Below are 22,530 nucleotides of genomic sequence, written 5' to 3'. Positions count from 1 at the left end.
CAAAGAGTATAGAAAGTGCGTGAACTAGAGAATACAGTTGGCATCGGCCAATGAATTGGTCGCCACAGAGGATGGCACTCCGAAGAGCTCAGGAGACGGGTCTGTACTTTGGTAATACGATTCCGTAAGTCGTAATCTTTGAATATCGAGATAGTCAAACCAATTTTACCTTACATGTAGTACCGAGGAGAAAAGTGTCTTCGGTACGGAAGTATTAGATTACTAGGTAAAGGTATACGCGCTGCTGATGAATAACACGCCGCGAAAAGTCAGAATTGCTAGCAGACGAATTTCATTTATTTTACGTCTTGTCAATGGTTTTAAATTACGTTGAACACTTCTGAAAACTCTGCCCACGCAAGTGGCATGCAGTGTTGGAAATACGGATATTTTTTTAGTAGTCACTGAATAGTGGGGTAAAATGGGGGTAGCCAACATTTTGGTTTACCCGTCAGAATTAAAATAGAAGTTTATTATCAGTTGAGTTACATGATATAATTTTTTTAAATAAAATGTGATTGACGGATGATGGATTTAAGATAGGCCATGTTTGCCATTAGTTATGAATATTAAGGTAAATTTTTCACTAGTGAAATTGACTAGTGAGCCCCCAGATTTTGATTAATGTTAGTAACCAGAGCATTTATTTTAGTGCCTATGTCTAAGGCTGGTGGCATGATGGTAACGAAATTAGTCTTCCCGTGCAAAAAGAACAAGAGAAACGAACTAGCAGATGATAAAGCACATTCGTCTGAGCAGAGTGTTCTGCTTGCTCTAAGGTTGAATACAGTGTAACGTAACTGTTCAATTACTAACAACGTTTTATTAGTTGTAAGCCTAATACACAGGGATAAATATTAAGATATTTGTGTTAATTTAAGTAATTAAATTCGAAAAATAATAACGAAAGTTTGAAACATTTTCCCATTTTAGAAAACGTAATTGAAAACTATTGACAAGACGTAAACAATGGATTACTTTCGTCCAACATTGCAACAAGTTTTTCGTCCCGTCTTGTTCCCAACTGTACTCTACATGTCAAAAATAGAGGAGACTTGTCGCAGAATTATCCGCTAGAGTTTCTACGATCAAGGTGGGTAATTTTAGATTTTATAGAAAGATAAGTTTGAATTATTGTTATTGATTCCAATTTTAAAACATTATTGGTTTAAATGAAAAATTAAATTCTTTGAATTATTAGGCGTGTGATATTGATATTATCGCGGACGGCAGAGAGCGGCACAGTGCTCGGCACTATTATGTAGACCAAGTCCTATAATTTTACATATGATGTGTCTGTATTAATTTTTATTAGGCAAACTATAACGTTGTCCATTAGGTTTGACTGTTCGTTGATCCAGATTTGGTGCTGTTCCCAATGGAATACAAAATTTTCAGTGTGGTCAAATACGTAAAAGTTGCTATCTCTCGAGATGGTGCAACTCAGGAATTCATATCTGAGCTGCTCTGAGCAACCTATAAATCAATGCTACAGCTTACAAAATTAATACTAAGGTTGATTAAAACCGGATTATGAGGATTTGCACATTTTCCTGCCTTTTCAAATTGTCTGCTCCTATATTCGTATACGATAGAGGTGCGTTAAAATTCTAAAACTGAATTTTTCTTTAGACAAGAGCTCATCAGCTAGATAATTTTGTAATGGCCGTAGCGACCAAGGGCGTACATTAGACGAAATGCCCCTCTGAGACTCAGAGGGGCACTTCGTCTAAGACTGAGTTAAAAACCACACATTGAGATTTGAAGCATCCTTCCAATTTCCAGATTCTAAACAGTCTAATAAAAAAATTAATGAATTTCAATTCCGAAAAACAACACATTGAGGTTTGACGCACCCTTTCTATTTTCAGTTTCGAAACCGTCTAATAAAAAATTAATGAATATCAATTCCGACGCAGCCTTCTCGTACTGCCAAGTTTATTTTGCAATATCATTCGAAGCCTACGTCTTAAATCCTTTTTGTCTGTGAAGTTGCCAATCCTGTAACTATTATTTATGTTATTCTTTCTATAAATTAAAGGAATCGTCTGCTACCAAAACGATATACTGACGTAGCAGCAGAAGACGTAGTCACAGATTTATCGGAGAATAAACGGAAATAAAAAAGAAACAATACATCCATCGTAGATTTAATCGTTGAGATCGAGCCTAGTGAAAACGTTTTTGACATGTCTCGTTCATTGAGTTGGGAATATTAATCTAGAGGTCCAATCAAAACGTCGGATTTCAGTATTTCGCCAAACAAGTTTTTAAAAATAAGAATACTGTCGTCTGCTCCCATAGGCGTCCCAAATGACGAGAAAACGTTATCATTCTACCCGTGGCGCCGTCTATCTCTCAATGGTTCGTTCAAATAAGACGCGTTTTCAAGCAAAAATATTTTTTTTCTTTAAAATAATGGATGGCGCCACGGGTCATATGATAACGTTTGCTCGTCATTTTAGAGCAGACGGCACATTCGTATTTTTCAAAAACTTGTTTCGCGGGGAGCAGATTTGATTGGATCTCTAGATTATTATTCCCAACTCAATGGTCTCGTTCCGTTGTATTGAGACACTTTTGGCGAGCTAAGTGACAGAAATTTACAACACTCGCGAAAAACTTACATCACTCGCGATTGGGCAGTTTGAATTTCAACTATTGTGATTGGTTGAAAGGCATCGCAGGTTATGTCGCGACATTTCGAGACTAGTCAAAAACGTTTTTAAGCGACACATTTCCGAACTAGTGCCGAATTCTTGACGTGACTCGTATTTTGGACGTGTATAAAAGTTTCGACTAGTCGAAAACTGTTGTATTGAGACACTTTTGGCGAGCTAAGCGACAGAAATTTACAACACTCGCGATTGGGCAGTTTGAATTTCAACTATTGTGATTGGTTGTAAGGCATCGCAGGTTTAGTCGCGACATTAGTAGAGATGGACTAAAACTTAACATGTAAAATCCAAGATGGCCGCCAAAACAACCCCATTTTTTTTTCAAAAAACCAGTTTTTGACCTTGGAAAAAGTCAACAAAATATTTTTGTTTTTAATCTCAAATTTGACCCTGAAGATGATCTTTGACCTCAACGTTTGACCTCTGTCCACAATCCCTAAACCTCGGTCTATCACCCCAACAAGTTTGGACACGATCGGACAAGCTCGAACCGAGATATCGGCGGTAATATGTGACCCCCCGAATACTTATGTTAATTTACTTATCAAATTTATTTTTTTTGTTTTTTAGCCATTTAAAAATGCTAATTAGTTAATTGCGAGATGGGGAAACGAATTCGCGACCTTCGCTTTATAGCCTTGACAACTTTCGGCCCCACCCAAAATACTTTAAATAACTAATAAAAGAGTCTAAACTGTCGATAAAACTATTTCTATAAATGATAATTCTTTTGACATTTAAAAACCAAAGGATATGTGTAAGCGTAAGACGTCTCAAAACTCGAGCTCTTTAAAGGTTAAAAAAATGAAGTTATTTATGGGGAAACCAGAAATTAAATGCAAATCGCCTACCGAGAACCCTTGTTATTATGAGGAACCATGTCGCAAACACGCGTTTGATTTTATAGATAGTTTTAAATTTAGTGTTAAATGCTGGGTTTGTCAAGCTTTATTTCTGGAACGAAGAGTTTTTAAGATGCATCTGATGAACCATTAGTAGTTTACCCCCCTATTCCTAGCCAAGCGGGGGCGTGGCTACCGCGTCCCCAGCTGCGTGACGGGGGGGAATGAAGCGGGGAATCGCGTTGCCGACCCCCCCTCGGGCGCGTATCACGCGCGCGTGACCTGAATAATTAATGAGATTAACAGGTGTTAATTAATCAGTTGACCTGTCAATCAACCTGTTCAAGGTCGAATATTAATGAGCGTGGTATTGTTTAACTAGGTGGATTACCGTTAGGGGTCATTGACCTGTTAGATAGTAACATGTGTTTAGGATCATCAAGTAGTTACACTTGTTTATTATATGTTTGAATATTAATTTTTGGCGGGAAAGTGTAAGCGTCGCGTGTATAAAAATCAACAAGTGGTTAAACTCTTTAGGTTTATTAATGTACACTTATGTTTGACATGATTTTGGCGGGGAAACGGGTATAGGTTGTACTATATAGGTCTATTACATGTTTGTACCTTCATAATTAACCGTTAGGGGTAATTGACCTGGTAGCTATATGGTTGAACTGTTAAAGTTTTGGCGCGAATTTAACATGTGTTTCGGTTAGAAAAGCGCGGGAAATTGTAAGCGTCGATTAACAAGTTAAGGTTTATTAGGAATGGTACGTTTTAACCAATCTGTATGAAATTGGTTTATATGATACAACTAACGTGCTTATTAAGAAAGAGACAAAAATAAATATAAACAGTTTATTTAAATTAAAATTTTAAGGGCGCCACCTAAAATTACATAAATTAGTTGCTAATATAATAAAACATGTTGAATATATTACCCTCTTCCACGATGATTTTGATCCCCGGCGCTAGAAAAAATTCATATTATAATTTCATACGTATTAAAATATATTTAACGAATTACCTTTCCTCAAGTCCAGTACTCGCATTTCCGCCGACAATGACGGGTTTATCAAAATCTCCCGATATGGAATTGTGGGAGAGTTCGAGGGCGTTGGGGAGTTCCCGGGTGTTGGTGGGTCCGAAGGCGTGGAGGGTGGTGGCAACGTGTCGGGTCCTATTGTTAGACATTTTATAAAAGTATAATAAAAAATAGAAAATAATTACTTCGAAGTGGTCCTAGGTCCACGTTTTCTCCTATAATTTAATAATTATCAATTACTTGTTACAGTATATTATCAAAAGTACATTACTTCCGCGTCCTCTCCCCTTCACTACTTTAATAAAGTCTGCTGTAGTGTTGGAAGCCCTAATTTTTAAATTTTTGTTGAAAAGATTCGTATTAAGACGTTTTACAACTTACATTGTAGTTCAGGAACGAAATGTGATAAAACATGAAAAAATCACGCCTTTTATACCCGGCAATCTTAACCTAAATATTTGATTTACTATTTCTATAGCTCGAGGTTAGGTTCGTGTATGGAATTTTTCTCGAGAAAACATTGATTTATTTTAAAAAACCGTTGCGTTAATAGAGTACGTAAAAATTATTACAAAACCATTAGAAAATGGAGTTTCCTAACAATTTACCACATGTTGATATAAAAAAACCGTTACGAAAAATTACGAGTACCTAAAACCGTTATGAAAATTAGCATGTGTTATAGAAGTTCCTAAGCGTCCCGCCAGGGGGTTTTTACCTCTCCGAGGGGACAAAGTCCCCTAGGAGGGGTTATACAACGACCGTGTCTGTCTGTGGGTCTGTGGGTAGGTCTGTGGGTGGGTCTGTCTGTCTGTCAGGCCTGCGAACGCGTTCGCATTTTCGGTGCAAAGTGTAATCACTGCGTACGCAGTTTCTCGAGATCTCTGCGTTCGCAGTTGCTAGTAATTAGGGAACAAAGTCGAAAAACCGTGTTTGCAAAACCACCGTGGGACGGTGAGCGTTAACGGATTAATTTGCAGTCGGGGTTGGTTTGGTGGTTTTTTTTCGTCAACGGTCGCCGTCACGACAGGTTTAATTCAGTAGTTTGGATATTCCGGTATTGTAATGTTTATGTGTAGGGTGGTAATGTTGTGTTATTGTTATGACGTTTGTGGGTGTTGAGTTTGTGGTGTGTATGTACGGGTGGTAACTCTCCAACTCTTTCTTATTGACTTTTGGGACGGACCGAGTGCTGAGTGTAATGCTACCTCTCAACATCCAATGGCAGGGTTTCCACCAATTGTTCACGGTATTCGTCTTAGTATCAATTTGCGATCGCATCGGGCGGGTTTCGAACCCGAGACCGCCTGTTTGACAGGCGGACGTTCTACCACAGAACCACCGACACTTATTACGTTTCATTGAAAATTAGACCTTCAGCTTTATCAAAAGCGTATTTAATAGAGCATGAAATTTTGGTTTAATTGAAATAGAGCAAAATTTCGTGAAAGATTTAAATTATTGCATCGAAGAAATTCTAATTTAGCGATTTCTCATTTGATTAAAAACAAATGCGTCACCCAGGTTTCGAACCCGGGCCGTTCAGTTAGGCAGTCGAGCGCTCTACCACAGAACCAACGATAACTTCAAGCTATACTGCAAATAAGACACTCATTGTAAGCATAATAGTTAACAAAGTCTTGAATTTTTTTACGAATGAAATTGTGAAGGCCTAATGTGGTTTTTTTACGAAAAAATTATAAAGACTTAATCTTGTTTAATATAATAAGTTGCTTTATTTCAATTTGGTACTTTTGTTTAGGGTTTTTTTAATGAATGGAGTTAAAGATTGTTTTCTTCTATTATTTGACGTTTTATTTTTGCGGTTGTATATTTGTTTTATCTTTTATTCTTTTAAAATTATTTACTTCTTCCGCAAAATGGTTCATTTTTTGGAGGAACCTTTTTACTTATTTTTTGTGTATTAATGTTTTGAGAACCTTTACGTTTGGGAAAGGATAATTTTTGACGGAACCTTCAAAGTGTATACGTCGCATTTTCAAAAAATTTAATGGTCAAATCTTGTTTTAGCGCAGTCAGCAGATAAGATAAAGGGTAGAACCCGTTAGTTTTTACCTCTCCGAGGGGACAAAGTCCCCTAGGAGGGGTTATACAACGACCGTGCCTGTCTGTGGGTGGGTCTGTGGGTGTGTCTGTCTGTCAGGACTGCGAACGCGTTCGCATTTTCGGTGCAAAGTGTAATCACTGCGTACGCAGTTTCTCAAAGGGTTGGCAAAACCACCGTGTGACGGTGAGCGTTAACGGATGCATTTGCGGTTTGGTTTGGATGGTGTTTTTTCGCTCACCGTCGTGACGGTTTGGTGTATTACGGTTTTTGTAATGTTTATGCGTAGGTTGTGAGTGTTGAATTTGTTGTGTTTGTGTTCTGATGGATGTGCATGTTGAGTCTGTTGTGTTTATATGGGCGTTTTCTCTCCAACTTCTTCTTAATGACTTTGGGACGGACCGAGTGCTGAGTGTAATGCTACCTCTCAACGTCCAATGGCAGGGTTTCCACCAGTTGTACACGGTATTCGTCTTAGTATCAATTTGCGATCGCATCGGGCGGGATTTGAACCCGAGACCTCCTGATTGACAGGCGGACGTTCTACCACAGAACCACCGACACTTGTTACGCCTTATTGAAAATTAGACCTTCAGCTTTATCGGAAGCGTATTTAATAGAGTACGAAAATTTGGTTTAATTGAAATAGAATTGAAATTGAAATTATTGCATCGAAGAAATTCTAATTTAGCGTTTCTCTATTGATTAAAAACAAATGCGCCACCCAGGCTTCGAACCCAGACCATTCGGCTTGGCAGTCGAGCGCTCTACCACAGAACCACCGATAGCTGCTTAGATTCACTGAAATTAAGACAGGCATCGTAAGCATAATAGGTAATAAAGTCTTTTTTTATTAATGAATTTATGAAGGCCTAATCTGGTATTTTTTAAAGGTTAAATCTTGTTTTAGCGCAGTCAGCCGAGATTAGAGGGTTAAAGGGTAGACCCTGTGGGTGGTCCACTTTCTTAACGACCTATATATAGTTCTGTTAATTCAAAGGAGATAATTTAACGTTAATTGCTTTAAAAGCTGGCGGTTAGTCAAGTGGCTCTCTGTGCTTTGTTGATGGTAAGGTTTTTGCTTCTTGTAAATACATTTGGTGTGGATATTTGGATATCTACGATTTCTAACGCAGTCAATGATTTCTTGGGTGTGCGAGTCATTATATGATATTGGAAATTGGACGGCATTGGTCTTTTTCATGTGGTATGCGTCACAACGTCAACAGGAAGTGAACGAGTCGTCCACTACCAGATATCTACGGTATCTTCATCAAGGGCGAGTGTTGAAATAAAATGAGCGTTAAAGATGCGGCAAGTATTTCGTAAGCGAGTAATTCCAAAAAGCCTCTGTAGATATTTCATTAAAATTTGCTTCGTATTATATTTAACTGATAAACTTGTTCTGTAAAAGGGTTTAATTCAATTGTGCATTGTTATAGTACGTCTAACTTACTGTTGTAACTACTTAACTTATGATATTCTGAATAAATTAAAATTGGTCGTTTCGTCTCAATTATTTTAATTATAATTAAAATTTTATACCGGGCGGGATAGAAATGGGTTAATATTTTTAACAAATAACTCTAAATTGCGGAGATATATCTTTAAGGGTTATCTCGAGAAATTAATACCACTAGGGACAATTCTTCCGAGGAGAGGTATATTTTGGCTTGCCAACTTGTTTGTAATTTATTTAGTTTTTTCAGTCGTATATTCTTATCTATTAGGTTTAGCGTATTGGTTTTCAAGCTTAATAATTCATTTATTAACAACATATCGAGTTGGTCTGGTTTTCAACTCGGTCGTAATTTATTTTAAACGTTTTCTCGGCTGATTAAGATGTTTAATGCAGTTCATCAATTGGGTTCGTTTGTGTTTTTTTATAAAGAACCCTAACTATTCCCTCTACGGTCATTTATTGATATACGTTTAGTCAAGTGGCTTTCTGTGCTTTGTGAATGGTAAGTTTTTCGCTTCTTGTTAATAAGTTTTTTGGTGGTGTGGATATTTGGATATCTACGATTCCTAATGCAGTCATTGATATCCTTGGTGTGCGAGTCATTATATGATATTGGAAATTGGACGGTTTTGGTCTTTTTCATGCGGTATGTGTCCCAACGTCAACAGGATGGTTCCGACAGTCTACGAGTCGTCCACTACCAGATATCTACGGTATCTTGATCGGGCGAACGTTGAAATAAAATGAGCGTTAACTATGCGGCAAGTATTTCGTAAGCGACAAAAATACAAATACCCTCTGTAGATATTTCTTTCATTAAAATTAGCAGTTAAATATAATACGAAGCCAAACTTGTACCGTAAATAGGGTTAAAGTCAATTGTGCGTTGTTTTAGTACGTCTAACTCTCTGTTGTAACTACTTAATTTATAATATTCTGAATAAATTAATCTCGGTTGTTTCGTCTCAATTATTTTAATTCAAATTAAAATTTTATACCGGGCGGGATTGAACCGGGATTACGTTATTAGTAAATAACTCTGAATTGGGGAGATATAACTTTGAGGGTCATCTCGAGAAATTAATACCGCTAGTTGTATTTTAATTTTGATTGTGTTGAGCTTTTGGGCGGTATTGTTGGCTTTAATTATCATTTTTTCGTGTGAAGTGGTTTAAAGAAGGTTTTCTGTGTTGTTATATCGTAAGCGATAAAAATACAAATACCCTCTGTAGATATTTCTTTTATTAAAGTTTGCTTCGTATTACATTTAACTGATAAAAATTTTCTGTAAATAGGGTTAAATTCAATTGTGCGTTGTTCTAGTTCGTCTAACTCACTGTTGTAACTACTTAATTTATAATATTCTGAATAAATTAATCTCGGTTGTTTCGTCTCAATTATTTTAATTCAAATTAAAATTTTATACCGGGCGGGATTGAACCGGGATTACGTTATTAGTAAATAACTCTGAATTGGGGAGATATAACTTTGAGGGTCATCTCGAGAAATTAATACCACTAGGGACAATGCTTCCGAGGAGAGGTATATTTTGGCTTGCCAACTTGTTGTTTATTACGAAAAATTACGCATGTATTAATAAAAGCGTTAGATAAATTAGCATGTGTTATAGAAGTTCCTAAGCGACTATAAATAGAGGGACGCGCTTTATTTGCATTTATTTCACAACTTGCATTCGACTTGAAGAAATTGTAAGTACATTTTAAAATTTGGGGAATTACCTTTTTTAAATGACCGTTTATTGTTAGGAAATTATTCTGGCACGATGGATTTTGACCGCAAAGTAATAGTTTATTAATTCAGTCTATTTTTTACACCATTTAATTTAGTTTAATTTTTAGAACCAATCCGAAACATCCCCCTGCTCCCAGGTCAATAAGGTCCGTCGTCGATTAGATTTCGGAAATAAATAAAATATTAAGAAAACTCGTTTCGAAGTAGACATCCCGAAGAATCAACCTGATATCATAAATTTAACATGCCACGAGGTACTCGATAGCCCTTCGAAACAATCGCCATTCAAACCAGTTGATGCGCCACCCAAAAGCACCCTATCCAAGCCAGGCCCATCTCAACCAGGTCCATCTCAAGCCGGTCCATCTAAACCAGTAGACGACGGCTGGACGGATATAGTCGTAGAGTTTTCCCGCCATAAAAATTTCGGGATAAAAATTGCAAGTTTTAAAAATAACTTGTATTTAGACGTAAGACGTTACGTCAAAAATAGCGATCGGCCAACCGCGACGAAAGACGATGTTTGCGTCAAACTAGATTAGGCGTGGGAGTTAAAAGAGTATCTAGAACAGATAGTTTATGAAGAAGGTGATTTTCAACTAAGAAACGAGAAGGTTGAAATTCTAGCGGGTCGGCGAGGTGAAGTTCTAGTTTACAAGAACCGTGGACGTCACTACGAAAAACTATTAAACTTGCAGAATTCCGGCGAAGTTTACGACGTCGCGACAACGATTCAAACCGTATTAAATATTTACGCAGGACTTTAAAAACACCATGGCCCTCGATCTTAGCACCCGTTTCAACCCTAAAAATTTTTACTCAATAGATAAAATCATTGCTAGTTCTTCTCGAAAGTATAGGTGTAAATCTATGCGATTCGAGTGTAATTTTAAAAATTTAGACCAATTAAACCACGCGGATATCAGTAACCAACTGACCCGTATTTTCCAATCAATATTAGATAGAATTACGGCCGATAATTTAGGCTACACGCGCGTCAGGGTGGTGGTAATTTCCGATGAGCTGCAAGATCCTATAAATTTCCAATTAATGAAAATTAATGAGTTGACAGCTGAGAGAATTTTAACGGGGATTGAAAAGGTAGCCCAGTCCGTAAAAACCATTTATCTAGAGTCACCCCTCCGATTCGACCTAATATTTCTTCAAGATACCCCTATGAGAGGACTTCCTCGCAGTGTTAGAAGCAAAAGTTATGAATGTTTAGATCAGTATATCAACCAAGGTAACACATTTATTCCCATTAGAAATACGGACAATTTATGTTTTACGAGAGCCCTGGCGGTGGGAAGAGTTTTGGCCGACTATCAGCATTTGAAAAGTTTAGCACAGGGTGCTAGTTTTAATCAAAACGATTTAAAGACAATTAGAAACGGGCAAAAGCCCGAACAAGAAATTGAAGCTAAAAAATTACACGCCCTAGCGGGGGTTCCCGAAGGTCCCGTAGAAATAATAGACATTAACCGATTCCAAAATATATTACCCGACTACCAAATTATATTAATCTCGGCGGAAGATGATTTCGATAAAGTGTTTATTGGTCCCTTCAAAGAAAAACAAATTTTCCTCTTAAAAATTAAAGACCACACCCACGTCGTACGATCTTATTCGGCCATGTTTGGGGCAAAATATTATTGTAAATTTTGTCTTACCCTGTTATATAAAGACAAAGAAAAAAAAAGTCACGACTGCGGATCCGAGCTTAAATGCCGGCGCTGTCGCGGCCCAGAGTTTCACCCCAGTATAGAACAGGCTACCCGTTGTAATGACTGTAATAGGTATTTTGCCGGACCAAATTGTTTCTCCCAACACGTAGAACAAGGAATCTGTCAGGTTTTAAGGCGCTGTTTAAATTGCGGGAAAGACTATGAAGGCCATCATAATTGCGACAACAAATGCGCTTTTTGCAAAATTGAGCATCCCAAAAACGAGTGTCACGTCCGCCCATTAGAAATAAAATCAAATGAGAAACGACTATGTTATTTTGATTTTGAAACCATAACGACTGACACTAAAATTAGACCAATTTTAATCATTTCCGCGATGCAAGAAGCGCCATTTTCGACCAATTATGATTACCGAAAATTTCACGGCTTTGATTGCGTTCAAAATTTCCTAGATTATTTATTAGCATGCCAGGTGACAGTTAATGGTCGGAAAAGAGATACGGTTACGAGGCCGGTCTTTGAAAACGTCATATTAATTAGCCATTTCGGGAGTGGTTTCGATACGTTGCTTATTCTTAACGGTCTATTAAAACGAAAGATTAAACCCGAGATAATTTATACCGGTTCCAAAGCCCTGGGTATGTTTCTCGCCCAATTTAAAATAGCCTTTATTGATAGTTTCATGTTCCTACCTACAGCCCTTCGAAATTTCTCGAAAACTTTTAAGATTGTCCAAAAGAAAGGTTATTTTTGTTATTCATTCGCTACGGAAAACAATTTAGATTATATCGGCGCCCTCCCCGAGAAAGAATATTTTGGTATCGACAAATTTACGGACGAGGAAATCGTAGAATTTAATCAATGGTACGATTCCCAACGTTACGTCGTTTTTGATCTAAATAAAGTTTTAACCGAATACGCGATCGATGACGTTAAACTTTTACAGAAAGGATTCGATAGTTTTAGAAATTTATTTTTAAAAACAGTCGATTTTGATTTGTTAGGGTCAAACGCCATAACGTTGCCGGGAGCCGTCACAAATTTATTCCTTAGTAGATTTGTCGAACCAAACACTATCGCGATAGTTCCGGGGACGGGTTATAGGAAACGGCATAGTGTCAAGGCCCTAAAATGGTTAGCTTATTTGGGGAAAAAACTCAACGTGACATTTCAAACGGCTCGATCGCTAGGTGGAGAACATGTAATTTACCCCTATCGATTAGACGGTTATTGTTCCTCGCCCGAAATAATTGCCGAATTTTACGGCTGCCATTACCATAAATGCCCACTGCACACTGACCACCAGGCTTACGATAAACAGTTAAAAGATTATAATTTAAATATTTATCTCAAAACCTTAGACCGCGAAAATTTTTTAAAAAAGAAAAAGCCTAATGCACAGTTTATTAGTATATGGGAACACGAGTATGATGAGTTAGTAGAAGACCCAGCAATTGCGAGTTTTTGCGATTCCCTACCCTTTACCAAACCGATAGGAGCGAGAGACGCCATTCGCGGGGGGAGGGTCGAAAACTTTGTAATTTACGCCGAAGCCACTCCCGATCGACCAATCAAAGTCGTGGATTTCAATAGTATGTACCCGTCCGTCCAGATGAGTTCCTATAAATATCCCAAATCAAGCCCCGAAATTATAACTTGTAACTTTAATTTTTCCGTTAACGCTTATTTTGGTCTGATTAAAGCTACGGTGCTGCCACCTACCAATTTAAACCTCCCTATTCTCTCAGCTAAAATTAATAGTAAAATTTATTATACTCTCTGCTACAAATGTGCAGCTGAACAATGTTTCGAATGTACCCATACTGATCGAGAGCGTAGCATAACCGACGTGTGGACGACCCCCGAGTTTTATCTAGCGATAGAGTACGGTTACAAAATTATTACAATTCACGAAGTACATCATTACCAAGAGACATTCGATAAAGATTGTCCGCTATTCGATGACTATATTCGGCTTTTTTACAAAATCAAAGTTCAAAATTCGTCGTATCCAAAAGACATAATTACATTAGAACAAAAACTTAATTATTTACGAGACTTTAATGAAATTGACGGGTTAGATTTAAATTTAGACGATATAACCGATAATCCCGCTTTAAAAGCTATTGGCAAACTTAGTCTAAACAGTCTGTGGGGCAAAAATTCCATTAATTTAAATCGAGGCCAAAGTGTTTTTATTAATTCTTATAAGGAATTAGTTGAAATTTTGGCCGATAAAACCAAAGAATTAACGGATTTTAAACTACTAGACGATGATATAGCCTTAGTCACCCCTCGTTTTCGGGAAGACTACGTTCCAACTTATCGGAAAGGGTCACCAACGATAGGCGCGTTTGTAGCCAGTTACGGCCGTAGTAAATTATACAAATTAATGGCTCAAATTGGTTCTAATTTAAATTACGTCGATACTGATTCTGCTTTTCTTTATATGAGTAAAGACTTAAATATTCCGCTAGGGACTACCCTAGGTACATTAGCTGACCAGTATCCCAATGAAAATATAAAAGCCTTTGTTTCCTTGGGATGTAAAGCTTATTCAATTTTATTCGAATCTGGAAAGATTTTCACTAAACTTAAGGGCATTACATTGACTAAAAAAAATCAGTCAATTGTCAACTTTGAAGCTTTGAAGGACCTCGCTACACGCAACCAACAATTGAAATACAGCGTCGAAGTCACATTTAACGTGAAACGTTTAAAAACGGGGCAGCTATTCCAAAAACCAGCTGAAAAACTCGTTGGATTTACGTCTAACAAGCGGATCTTCAAGAGCGACGGTACCAGTATTCCCTTCGGCTACAAAAATGTCAGTAACGCGGCTCAAGTTTAAATCACCGACCACGTTCCTCATCAGTGGACCGAGTCGATGCGGAAAAGAGTTTGGACTTTTCGGCTTTTAAAAAATCGACACACGCTGTTCGAGAAACCTCCCGAGCGAATCATTTATTGTTATAATATTTGGTCGGAAAAATTCAATGAGCTTAAAAAAATTATACCTGATATCGAGTTTCATCAGGGTTTATTAAATGAGAAACCGGAAGAAATATTTGATAGTTCTATAAATAACTTGCTCGTTCTCGACGATCTCTCTCAAAGTTGTTTAAATAACGCGTACGTTTCGGAATTATTTCGTGTTGGTAGTCACCACTTAAATTTAACTATATTATTCTTAACCCAAAATGTTTTTGGTCAAGGTCGAGCGGCTCGCGATATTAGCTTGAACTCATCGTATATTGTTCTATTTAAGAGTCCACGTGATCCTAGTCAGATTAAATGTCTCAGTCGACAAGTATTTCCTAATAACCCAAATTTTCTAAGTACTGTGTACAATAATGTAACTGCTTCCCGACCCTATTCTAATATTGTTTTAGATTTAAATCAAGAAACACCAGAACATTTCAAAGTGCGAACAAATTGCTTATTTGAAGAGGGCCCAATGATAACTTTTCTAGAGTAATGGTGACGGGTTTAAAAATAATGTTTAAAAAAAATTATTCTGTTAAATATATTCTATATAAAATATGTGAAAATGTTTTCATTGTATAAATTCTTTGTGTTTTTTGAATAAATTTGAATGTATTTATAAAATTGTTTCATTACGTAAGATGACTTGGCCACGAGCGATACGGGAACATAAACCTTATTTAACGCTCATTAAAAAAGCTTCCCCCAGTCAACGCAAATTTTTAATTAAAAACGCTAGTCCCGAACAATTAAACTCTATTTCTAATATTTGTCTTAATATTACCCGGGGGGCGCTACCTGTAGGCGCAAATAGGAAAAAAATATTACAGCGCTATAAAGCGTGCATCAGAAAACTTGCTCGTAAAAATTTAACCGACTTAAACCGTCGAAAAATTCTAATATCTCAGCGAGGCGGATTCTGGGGTGCAATTCTCGGTTCATTAATTCCCGTGGTTCTTAACCGTATTATTAATCGATGAAAAAATTCGTTTTAGTCCCCGCTGATAGCTATTTTAGCGATACGGCCAAATTAATAGACATTATTCAAAATCAAATGAAAAGTATCATAAATAAACCGATTAAAGTAGGGAGTGAGGAGGATACGTTACGAGAGTATTTAACTATGCTTCAAAGGTACTTTAAAATTAAAGAATTTCAAGGAGTCCCCGCCGTTCGTTTAGAGCCCCCACCGATGCCTCCTCCATCGAATACGTTAGCTCCTCTTCTCGCACCGGCGCAGATTATACGGCCCGTGGCCCCTCTTCTCGCACCGGCGCAGATGATACGACCCGTAGCTACACCAACAAATTCTCCGAGAAATGTCTCTCGCGGTTCCCCCGTTTCACCCAGTACTACGTTGATTTCTCCCGATCCGATTCCCGTTTATCTACACGCGGAACCGAGACCCCCTCTTCGACCTACTCCCCCAGTCCCGGCGTTTCTACCGGATCATTTGATAGCGGAGTCAACACCGAATATTCCCGAAGCCGTCCACGAAGCACTCCGCCGCGAGTTTGATCCTCTTTCAAGTAGTACACCACGCCGTTCCGAAAGTACCAGTAACATAAGGAACCTCTTCAATACGTCTGAAGGCGCGACGGGTACTGCACGAGACAGCGACGCAACGTATAGGCCATCGGCTGAAAGCGTGGAGAATTTATCGGAGGCTGTGTCTCTACCATTTTCGGATAAAGATTTACAAACGAATGAAAAGCACGTGAAGAGGAGACTAAATGTTCGCAAACCTTATCCGACACCTAAAAACAGACGCCGCGCATTAAGCCCTTTTAAAAAATGGAAAAATTGATACAATAAAAAATTTATTGATTACAATATTTATTTTCGTGATTCATTAAATGCAGACACATATTCCATAACGAGATTATGTCATTGATATATAGAGTATCATTATACATATCTAATATTTCTCTATAAGTATACCCGAACATTTACATACGATATAAAATAAACAATGCGCACCGCATGTTTCCGAGTCAATCGATTGGATAATATTTTTATTATATACCCACTTTTTAGCTAAATGACCCAAGTTAAAATTGTACGTAACAGGTGAATTTCCAAACGAACAGAAAAATTCTCCCTTTCCCGATTCAATAAACACAGCGACCCAATGAGAACCTGGTTCCGTCGAATCGTCCGTATTTATAATAAAACAATACGTTTTCTGTTTCGGTGGTTTTTTGGGAATCGCGTCTTTGGAAAATGTACCAATATAAAATGGGCGCGTTTTATAATCACATTTCAAAAATTCATCAAGCTGATTAGTATTCATGATAGAATCTTTTGTAGTTCTTCGGGATAGAATGAACCCAAGATGACTTGTTTATTTTGATCTTGTATGACGTAAACAGGACGAGGTCTATTAATCACTCTCTTAATAGTAAACACTTCCTTCGACCAGTATCCCTTGTAGCCTTTAGTAAACGCTTTTGGGGCTTTTGTTAATCGAACACGTTCACCGACTTTGAATTTGGCTTTTTCCCTAATTGATTTTTTACCGTAAAGATTTTTCCAAACTAAATGCTCATTATCAACCGTTACTTCACACGGTTTGAACCCGGTCGACCTGTGTACACTGTTATTATACGATCTAACAATTTTCGGTAAATCCTTAATGAAATTTGGTTTCTTAGTTTTAGTAATTAAACGATATATTTTGTTCTCGAGAGTTCTATTGGCGCGTTCTACGATTCCGCATTTTATGTCCCCGTAACTTACAAAATGTTTTATATCGTTCTTTTTTAAATAATCCTGTACGGTCTTATTAAGAAATTCCTTCCCTTGATCCGTATTAATTTTCATGGGTTTATTAACTTTGTGAATTTTTTTAGCGCCTGTAGAACGTCTTTCCCGCTCTTTGTTTTCAAAGGTAACGCTGATAAAAAGCGCGATAAAACGTCAATGTTAACTAAAATATAATTATAATCCGGTTTCAACTCGTCCAAAACTATTAAATCCATTTGATGAATTTCATTCAGTGACGTCACATATGTTGGTGTACGAGCAAATTTAAGCTTTCGGTCTCTATGCATCGTATAGGGGTCTTGCGTTAACAACCATTTTTTAATTTTGGTCTTTGGAATTAAAGGCAAACTTTTTTCTAATCGCTTGACACCGCCTAATCCCCCTGGATTTTCAGGATCGTAATAGACTTTCTCTATGGTTTTATTCATGGCCGCGCGCTTTGACCTTTTAACTTGTAATAAAAATTAAACAAACCATATTCTTAAATTTATACCATTTATTAAAACAAAAATTCTGTAATAATTTCATTTACATCGTGAACCATTGCATGAAATAAATTATGTATGTTTAAAGAACAATGTGGGTAGTTTTCGTTAAAATTATTTAGAGTCTTTTGATAATTGACCAGAGGAAGAGCTCTTTTCACATTAGCCTCAAGCCTTTCAGACCAATGCGAAGCTACGGGAAGGCACGTAATGTCATGAGCCAATTGAAAGTGACAAGCTGTATTTTCACAGGATCCCGTTAACGACATTAGAATCTCGGTTAATTCGTCTATAATACATTTCTTCATACACTGGTAATAGTTTTTTCTCTCCTGAATTTCCGTATTAAGACTTAAACGAATAATTTTTAACCGCTCCCAGCTTGTTTTACACATTGCAAACCCGTTTGAAGTCGAGTACAAGACATTATACTTGTCATTAGCTCCGCGGACGTGCGAACGCAAATCAATAAATTTACCTCTTTGACATATAAATCCTTCGAGTTTTACGTAATCGGTTAGCCAACTATGAAATCGGGTTGGGGGTTTTGTCAAGTCAAAGAATGTGTCAATTTCATCGGAAAATGTCCATAAGTTTTCCCAAACGTTAAGATTAAATGAAACGTATTTTCTATGCCCTTGGCGTTTAATTTTAAGATCGGTACCCGGAATGTCATTTGAAAGAAAAATTTCCAGTTTATCGGAGAGATAAAGAGAGCGTGACATGGTTGAACGATTGCAAGCGAGGAACTGTTAAACGGCTTAAGGTAAAGTGCTTTAAATGGGTTTTATTCCGCGTTATAAATTACTTTGCGATCGCGTGTTATCAAAATCTCATTATCGAATTCAAAATACATTATACATGTCACATTATGGGTTAATGCGTTTTTAAATTGCACATCGAGTCGTAAACTACCGTCCTTTCTAAGAGACAAATAATCCCCACTAGCGTTGTTGTCGCTTGTTAGATCGAACAGATACATGTTATACCCGTATTTAAAATTTTTAAAACTTATGAAATTACCACGGTCGGCCCCATCGATCCCCATCGCGGAAAATAGACTCTGATAAGGTAAACAATAATTCCCTTCGTCGTAGTCCATTTGGAACCCATCAGGAGGATAACGATCAGGACCCACCGAGAGGGACAAATCGGTCACGTTTAAATGTTCAAATTGTAAACTATTACTATTCAATGACCCAATAAACGCATCTTCCTTGACAAAAACCACAATAGCTCGTTTCGGTAATCTACCTAAAATGATGTTATCGCGGTTTATACTCGTTAGGCCTCTCGCTACGCTAAAATTTTTAACAATCGTTGCGTTAAGGGATAGATAGCTGGAATATCTGATTCCAGCATTTTAGCATGCGCCAATACGATTGAAGGATTAACTTTAACTTTTGTCACGTACAAGTACGCTTGGTCTATAACTAATTTATAATCCTTGCCAGCTTCCATAGACATGACGGTAGTTAGGCGCGGGCTTCTAACTAAACGAAATCGTACCGGAACTTGGTTTAACATAAACTTATTAATTTTACACACATCAACAGACAAAGGCCCCATTATTTCAAAGGATTGCGATTCTTTTGATCTTGAGCTTCGCTTCAGGGCCCCGTTGGACTCTGACTTGAACGTATCTAACCACATTTCCGTAGGCTTGGTCGTAGAGTCCATATAAAAGAGGCTATTTTGGAGTTGCGAATTTTTTGCATCTTCTCCATAGTTGACTAATTTTCAATGTATGAACTGTAAGCGTAGCAGTTGTTCGCAGACTGGGTAGAAGTATCCCCGAGATAACAATCGCATTGACTAAAAAGCGACCCTATTAGATTATTCGTTGGTGCCACTTTTGTTTCAGCGGCGGGGACATTCGATCCATCGTTATGTAAAAGTCTCAGTTTCAATTTTAACATAGTTTTTTGATAAACCCATATATAAATCTTCCGACGCGGGAATAAAAAATTCCAGAGGGCCATTGTCCGATAAATTATTTGTTGGTAAATATCTTATTTCCGTTGTGGTAATTACATTAGTATTGACCAATGGGCGTTGAAAAATATCCAGCTGACTTAGCATTCCCTCGTAAACCGCCATTATTATCCTAAAAAGTCAAGTTTGGTTCTTTTTGTAACTCTCCGTTTGGACACTTTTTTTCGTTTCCTAATGGGGCCCGTTCGTCGTTTACGACAGCCGCTGCCAGACTGATTTCTCGTTAATCGATCAGCCGCTTTATGTAATAAATTGCTACCGGCGATTCTTAAATTGTTCTTTAACGTTTCTTTAGGGTCATGTCCTTGTTTTAAATCTTGCCACCATCTCTTGCCTACTCCAAAAGCCTCATTGGTCACGGGTTTGATAATGGGTGTTATATATTTTATCAGCTTTTTAAAAATTCCGCCCACGCCTCTTCCCCGTTGATAAACTGGTCCGGCAAAAAATGGTCCGCCACCATATTGTTCGCGGGAATATTTGAAATAACTTTCACTGTCGGCCATTTCGTCTCAAATGAAGTCTAACGACACTTTTTCCGTTTATAAAGGCTATTGTTTCGCCAAAATCCGTTTTCATGTCAATGTCAACTATTTCTGTATTATTTGTTCTCAAAGGATAGTAATCAATTTTGTCAAAAATAATAGATTTTTCAAACGGCTTATCATTTCCAGCTAGCGGTATTATTTTCATCAAAGGGGCAAACGTATCGCCTACATATTGAGGGTATATTAAATTTGAATATATATATAGTGTTCTGGCTCCCATTGATAAATCAGCAGCGTAGAGACTGTCTGTATTGGCCAAGAGTTCACTAAAGCGCGTAAAGCCTAACATTTCACCGAGACCTTTCTCAGATGAATGAAATATAATTGCAAACCCCGCCGCGGCTCCAATGTGAACGGATCCATTATGGTTAATGGTTAATTAAAATTTATCCCTTATTTCCTCATCCAAGGTTAACATCATTGCGTCTAAAATGTCTTGGACACTCGAGTAAGCACCAGTCGGTATTTGATAATCAATTCGAGTTTCGACTCTAAACGCGGCGTCTTGTACATTATCACTTCTAATTTCAATATAATTAAAGTTATTTAACGATAAGGACTTTATATAACCAGCAAAAGGTTTCGTACAAAAATATGACCCAATATGAAATCCGTCTTTCCGATATGGATTTATGTTAGGTTCAAAATCGAGAAGCTCTTTAATTGGTCCATTGGGAATTCTAATATGGTAGTTATTGGTGGTTATCAAATTCCAACAGAGCCCGTTTGGTTTTGCGTGGAGTTCAATTTTAATTTCATTATCAAGCCCGAATTCTTTTAAACTTTCATTAAGCGCTGCAATAAGTTTTCGCACGACACTATATCGAAGGATATTTCCATTCTGGTCTTTCTCCGCTTCAATTTTACCCACTTTCACTGATATTTTAAAGTATGTAAACGGTTGCACGTTTTTAACGGTTGTCGTGGAAACTGCTAAAAATGACCGTTTTTTTTCTGTAATATTTTCCCATGTTGGCGGTAATATAATTTCGCTAATTCCAACTTCAAAATTTGAAGGTACATTTAAAGGTCGTCCTAAATTTACTTTATAAGTAGACGCTGTATTTTCCGGGTATAAATCGCTTGAAGCGTTACTCGGTAATGTTAAAAATAGATCGTCCATTGCAAAAATAATATGGCCACTAGCCTGAACCACCACGTAAACTTTAATTAGATACGATATTAACAACTGGTTATATACTATGACATTCCTTTCTAATTTATAGGGCTATTCACATCTAGTTATCGATAACCTGATTCTGATTTCCAGTTTTTCCTGGATTTACTGATATAAAAGGACGGGATTTTTTCCATGTATTCTCACAATTCGTTAATGTTTCTGATAAAAAGTCTTACGTTCCTTATGAAAAATCAACAATCTACTAGTAGCTGGGATCCCTCTCGACATGGTAATATACTTATAATAACATTCAAATTATTTTAAAATATTCCACCAAAAATGTGTGTAAAGCTAGTCTTAAAACAACTTAATGTTTCCCCGACATACGTTCTAAAACGCCTCACTTGGTGGCGCTGGAGAAACTTTTTGACGGGGCCTCGTACCCAGTTTAACCCCCCCGACCTCCCATAAATCTTTCTATCATACACCTTATTTAAATTGAATAATACAATATATATATATATATTTATATATACGACCCAAAACAAAATACTAGCTCAAAATTATAGTTTTTTACCTTGTCAAATGACAATGATGAGTCCGTTACTGTTCGTTGAGCTTTACCAATGGCCGTTAGTAATGGCGTACATCCTAGAACGTTAAAATATTTTAAAAAATGTTCATTTATAAGCCTAAAAGTTTACCTGGAAAGTATGCGGCCAATATAATTCCTAGAAATCTAAAAAAATGTTAAAAGTTACGCGGTTAGATACTTAGCACAATTTAGTTCCCATTAGCAATAACTAGAGTGCCCGAAATCCTATTTAAAACGTTCAAAACTTAAAACATTATCTTAACAATACTTCTGGCTTAACTTTCTTTTGGAGAATGGCTATTAAAGATGCTGGGTGAAGATGCTGGGTGAAGATGCTGGGTGAAGAAAGTGGCGCCATCTAACTTAAATATTATATATTAAAAATTTAGTAATTTATAAAGTGTTATTAATATTGGTATATAATAAACAAATTAGACTGATATTTATGCTATATATTTTAAAAAGTTTTTGTTCGAAAATATATTTTTATGGTAATCTTGCAAC

General features: G+C 37.1%; 1 long non-coding RNA gene across 1 annotated transcript; it reads right to left on the bottom strand.

The window, feature by feature from the left end:
* Positions 1–4,439: 4,439 nt before the first annotated feature.
* Positions 4,440–22,312, bottom strand: LOC149951804 (uncharacterized). Its single transcript, XR_016480044.1, has 5 exons — positions 22,136–22,312; positions 22,009–22,082; positions 4,754–4,783; positions 4,551–4,703; positions 4,440–4,494 (listed from the first exon to the last, which is right to left on the bottom strand). It is a non-coding gene; the product is annotated as an uncharacterized LOC149951804 (long non-coding RNA).
* Between the last annotated feature and the right edge of the window lie 218 nt (positions 22,313–22,530).

The sequence above is a fragment of the Leiobunum rupestre genome, chromosome 3 (assembly GCF_980474605.1).
Source record: "Leiobunum rupestre chromosome 3, qqLeiRupe1.1.hap1, whole genome shotgun sequence".
NCBI lineage: Eukaryota > Metazoa > Arthropoda > Arachnida > Opiliones > Sclerosomatidae > Leiobunum > Leiobunum rupestre.
This window is presented reverse-complemented; position numbering and strand designations above follow the sequence as displayed.